Consider the following 6138-nt stretch of genomic DNA (forward strand, 5'->3'; position numbering starts at 1 on the left):
AAGGAAGTCATTTCAGAAGGCAAAATTAACCTGTGACATTCATTCCTAGAAGACATCATTCAGACGAAAAGTTTAGCAGGACTTATATGTAAAGGCCTAATACTTTTTTATCTGGGCACCTAAACCCAGACATAGGTGCCTTAGTCCCAGCTTTAGGGTCCACCGTGGTCCACAAAACTCCCACCAAAGCCTGTAAGTGCCTAAACTCATTCGACACCTAAGTTTTCAGGGTAAAAGTTCCCTTGGTGCCTATGTTTCTGCCTCTGGGCATGCACACTGTTGCCTCACTCTGGGTGTCTGGATACCAATCTCACATCCACAAACTGGGAAAGATGGGTGTTTGCTTGCTTATCTTGCATGCAGGGCCTGATCTGGTTAGCAAGAATGACTGAGAATGTGGTGGTAAGGCTGCCCACCAGGGAGATATGAGACCCAGGGTCCAAGGTCCCTGCTCCAGTCACTGTTTCATTATTTAGCCACATTAGAATAGCTTCAACAGGAGCAGGGCCGGCTCCAGGGTTTTTGCTGCCCCAAGCAGCAAAAAGGAGAAAAAAGAAAAAAAAAAAGCCACGATCGCGATCTGTGGCACTTCGGCTCTACCGCTGCCGCTTCAGTCTTCGGCGGCAATTCGGCGGCTGGTCCTTCGCTTTGAGAGGGAGTGAGGGACCCGCCGCTGAAGAGCCAGACGTGCCGCCCCTCTCCGTTGGCCGCCCCAAGCACCTGCTTGCTGGGCTTGTGCCTGGAGCTGGCCCTGAACAGGAGAGCCTAAGGCACGTCTCTCTCTCTCTCTCCATTCATTGTATAGGGAACCTAGGCACCCAGCTCAGGCTTTGTGGATCACAGTGATTTTCTAGGCACCTAACAGTTAGGTGTTGTGATGCTGAGCACTGCAACACTTCATGGATCTGGGCCTAAATGGCTGGGGCTTAGGGAGAAACTTGTCCCATAGATGTCTTATGTCCACTACAGAGGTTTTACTACATCTTCTGAAACAGTCAGAACCGGATATTCTTGGAAACAGGTGCTGGACTAGAAGTCATTCTGGAATGACTATAAATTAAGTTCCTTGACGAGCCATTGCAAAAATCATCAGTAAAAAGTTCTGTGAAGAACTCTGTGACCTAACTTCAATGTAGCTTTATGTTATTTAATCTTCTGTAAGTGAGGGGAGAATTTTGCTTAGGGATAGCTGACTGTTTATGATTACAATCATATACTAACTGCAGTTGCAGGATGCAAACTTTATCGAATTAAAGTCTTTTGTTAAATGTTTTCAGTTTTTAAAAATATAATATTAATCAGCATTACTTTGTAATCTACCATTCATGTATTAACATCCATTGTAAATAACTGACATGATTTGTCTTGGTGTAGAATGACCACTAAATCATGGTGAGCATCATGTCATCTAACTCATTTGTTCACAGTCATGTTCAAATACAAGAATGTTTTGTAGGCCTATATTTAAAAATTCAACCAGTTATTTTTATCTTCAAATTACCTCTTGGAATAGGTACTTTCTATGCCATCCTTGGAATGCTAGTTGTATGGATTGTATTAAGTTTAAGAGAAAAATCCCCTGGGATTAATGAAATAGTAATGTTAATTCTATTAAACAGGAATCCTCTTTTCCACAAGCAAATATTTTTGTCATCGTTTTTGGTAAGAAATGCATCTGTGGAAGGGTGGTAGAAGGAGGACAATCAAACATTAATTTAATCGTTTTAAAATGTACTCCATTCTCTCTCAATCACTATTTATACCTGCAGGTAGAACTGACCACAGTCCTCCTTTCCAGTTCTTCCACAGCGTGGCCAACTGTCATTACCTACCCTTTCCTGGACACACATCTTATTCAACACTGGTGTTTCTGGGTCTCTAGAACAGCCTTTTGACCCCTCTAATCTCCTGCTCAGGACCACTGCCTGTAAATATCAAGCAATCCTGGCTACTTTTCCAAACTCTGTTTCAAAACCTCTGCAGATCTCTTCCAAACCCACCAACTGACAATGCCTCTTAACTCCTGGATTTGAGAAAACACTACACTTTTATTTAACCCAAGTAAGTGGAACATAAAACAACACCATTCAGTGACTTTCATACTTCTTACTCCTATAGGGACAGCCTAATCTCATAAAAGCCTAGCAGTGCTTCCCCTCCTGCCACACTCTAGCTCTCTAACCCCGTTTTTGATCCTGGTCCATCTCTCCAGGAGCTGATAGACAATTCTTCAAATTCAAGTCCTGCAAAGGTCCAAACATGCAGTCTGTGTGGAGCTCTTGTCCAGGTGTCCAAGCCTCTGTGTCTCAGTGCACTGAGTGGGATGTGTTCTTTTGATCTTTTTCCCACAATATACCATCATATAGTTTCATTTAATGCTTATCCTATGTTAGCATCTCATATCAAACAATTTTCAAATCAACACAGCTCCTTCTCCACTTTTATGAGTCTCACAATATTTGATGTTTTATTTAAAGGCTGAGCTCCTGGAGACAACTATTTATGTGAGAACCTCAGCTATAATTTATTTAACCCCCACTCCTCCCACCCCCCCAAAAAAACAACTTCTAGCCCTTGTGATTGTAGAATAGACCTTGAAAATGTGACCCAAGTGCATCATGAAGGCTCAAAAATCAGAACCCAAATAAAAACAACCCGCAGTTTATTTTATTTTTTAAAAGCTCATGATTTGGATAGTCTTGGCTCATGACTTTTGAACATTTGAGGATGACAGTACTACTTCCATGGGCAAAATATTGCAGCAAAAATATGTATTTATTGGGGAAATCTGAGCTGTATTATTCCTTATGCATTAGGGGAAATATAATTATTAATGTTAAATAGGAGCTATTTTTATCAAACATGATGCAGAGGGATGAGGGGGCTAAGAGTCCTACAACTTCAAAAGAATGTGAATTATACATTTAAATTCAGATATGTGGACTGAGATAATTACTAAGGAAGTATCAGCTTTTGCAGTCAATAACAGACATTGCACAGAGTTTGTCAATTTCTGAGCTGACAAATGAAAGATGATATCCGCTGAAATGAGTTACAGATTATATGTGAACTGCTATGGCTCATGTGAGCTCATGCTTTTAGTCTCAAAGCCAGAAGCTGTAAAGAATATTAATAAAGCTATATACATTTTTTTGCTAGTTGCAATATAACAGATGTCCTCTAACGTAAGAAGCTTTTTGATAGATGTACTGTTCTGTTTCCAATTGGCACCAAACATAGCTCTTTAAAAATATTTGTCCTCACTAGTCTCCTGATAGTTTTACAGTAGTAGTAATAAGAAAATTCTATTGAAGGTATAAACTGCTTGTGCAGAATTTCTCTTGTAGATTGTGTGCTGGCAACTACTCACTTATATAACTAAAATGAAGAAAAAATAAGTGGCAGCTAGAAAAGGTGTACTGTATATCTCAAAAAGCAACAGAGGGTCCTGTGGCACCTTTAAGACAAACAGAAGTATTGGGAGCATAAGCTTTCGTGGGTAAGAACCTCACTTCTTCAGATGCAAGTAATGGAAATTTCCAGAGGTAGGTATAAATCAGTATGGAGATAACAAGGTTAGTTCAATCGGGGAGGGTGAGGTGCTCTGCTAGCAGTTGAGGTGTGAACACCAAGGGAGGAGAAACTGCTTCTATAGTTGGATAGCCATTCACAGTCTTTGTTTAATCCTGATCCGATGGTGTCAAATTTGCAAATGAACTAGAGCTCAGCAGTTTCTCTTTGGAGTCTGGTCCTGAAGTTTTTTTGCTGTAAGATGGTTACCTTTACATCTGCTATCTGTGGCCAGGGAGGTTGAAGTGTTCTCCTACAGGTTTTTGTATATTGCCATTCCTGATATCTGACTTGTGTCCATTTATCCAATACTTCTGTTAGTCTTAAAGGTGCCACAGGACCCTCTGTTGCTTTTTACAGATTCAGACTAACACGGCTACCCCTCTGATACTTGTATATCTCAAAATGAATGGTGCTGGCGCAAAGGAATATAACAATGGCAAAAAAGTAAATCCTGCTTCTCCTAGCATTGCCACTCAGGCAGGGGACAAATTATCAAAACCAGTATGTTTATGCTGTACAAGGGCTTGGATCTAGATTTGTGATCCTGTATAAGGGCTACATAGGGTTACCATATTTTGTGCCTCCAAAAGGAGGACACTCCACGGGGGCCCGGCCCTGCCCCCAGCCCCGCCCATGCCCCAACTCCGCCCCTTCCCCAAAGTCTCCGCCCCCTCCCCTGCTTCCCGCAAACATTTGATTCGCGGGAAGCCTGAAGCAGGTAAGGGAGGGTGTGGGGGGAGGAGGCGCGGCCCAGTCTGGCCCCCCCGGCGTCTCCAGCCTGGGTCGGCTCGGGCCCTGGGGTGCCGGCCCCGGGCCTGGCCGAGCACCCCCAGCCCGCCCAGCACTGCCGGTCCCCAGCCCCCGGCCGAGCACCCCCGGCCCGCCCAGCACCGCCGGTCCCCGGCCCGGCCCCCGGCCGAGCACCCCTGGCCCGCCCAGCACCGCCGGTCCCCGTCCCGGCCCCCGGGCCCCCGGCCGAGCACCCCCGGCCCGCCCAGCACCGCCGGTCCCCAGCCCGGCACCGCACCGCCGGCTCGGCCCCGCACTGCCGCCCCGTCCCCCGAGCCCCCGGCCCGTCCCGGCACCGCCGGCCCGTCCCTCGAGCCCCCGGCCCAGCACCGCCGGCCCGGCCCGGCCCCCGAGCCCCCAGCCCGTCCCGGCACCGCTCCGCCGGCCCGGCCCGGCACCGCTCCGCCGGCCCGGCCCGGCCCCCGAACCCCCGGCCCGGCCAGGCACCGCTCCGCCGGCCCGGCCAGGCACCACTCCGCCGGCCCGGCCCGGCCCCCGAGCCCCCAGCCCGGCCCGGCACCGCTCCGCCGGCCTGGCCCGGCCCCCGAGCCCCCAGCCCGGCCCGGCCCGGCCCCCGGCCCGGCCCGGCACCGCTCCACCGGCCCGGCCCCCGAGCACCCGCACCGCCGGCCCCGCATGTCCCGATTTTCCCGGACATGTCCGGCTTTTTGGGATTTCCCCCCCGGACGGGGATTTGGAGCCCAAAAAGCCGGACATGTCCGGGAAAATCCGGACTTATGGTAACCCTAGGGCTACAGATCCCTTGCACTGTGCAGAGCAGAGCTTCATTCATGCCAGAGGAAGAGCAGACTGGATCCATCACTGTGCAGATACCACTGACACGGATCTCCACAGAGTGACAGCTAAGGAGCAGTAATGATTACTGAGGATGCAAGAGTGCTTCTCCCTAGCTCCTGTGGGACCCTCATGTGAGAAGCTTAGCTCTTTACACTTGGCATATGGATGTGTGTGGGAGTTAGTGTTTATTTTTACATTACATAGTGGGTTTTGTTTTGTACTAAAATAGTCCCCAATAATACCCTAGCTCTGAATTTTCCTAAAGGTTTCCATCTCTCATGATTTTATTGCAAATGTCACTATATTTGGTGTTTTTCTTAAAGCTCCAAGCTCCTGGACTCACGTGGATAGTTCTCTGAAAACATCCACTCAATGCGCAGTGGCAGTCAAAAAAGCAAACAAAATGCTGAGAATAATTAAGAAAGGAATAGATAATAGGACAGAAAATATCATGTCTTACTGATCGCCATATTTGGGGTCGGGAAGGAATTTTCCTCCAGGGTAGATTGGCTGAGGCCCTGGAGGTTTTTCGCCTTCCTCCGCAGCATGGGGCAGGGATCGCTAGCAGGAGGGTTCTCTGCCAATTGAAGTCACTAAAACACAGGATTTGGGGACTTCATCAGCAGAGTCAAGGGAAGGGTAGGGACGGTTTTGTGGCCTGCAGCATGCAGGGGGTCAGACCAGATGATCATAATGGTCCCTTCTGACCTTAAAGTCTATGAGTCTATGTTGCTTCTCTATAAATCCATGGTACGCCCACATCTTGAATACTATCAGAGGGGTAGCCATGTTAGTCTGAATCTGTAAAAAGCAACAGAGGGTCCTGTGGCACGTTTAAGACTAACAGAAATATTGGGAGCATAAGCTTTCGTGGGAAAGAACCACACTTCTTCAGATGCAAGAAGTGAGGTTCTTACCCACGAAAGCTTATGCTCCCAATACTTCTGTTAGTCTTAAAGGTGCCACAGGACCCTCTGT

The sequence above is a fragment of the Chrysemys picta genome, chromosome 5 (assembly GCF_011386835.1).
Source record: "Chrysemys picta bellii isolate R12L10 chromosome 5, ASM1138683v2, whole genome shotgun sequence".
NCBI classification, from domain to species: domain Eukaryota; kingdom Metazoa; phylum Chordata; order Testudines; family Emydidae; genus Chrysemys; species Chrysemys picta.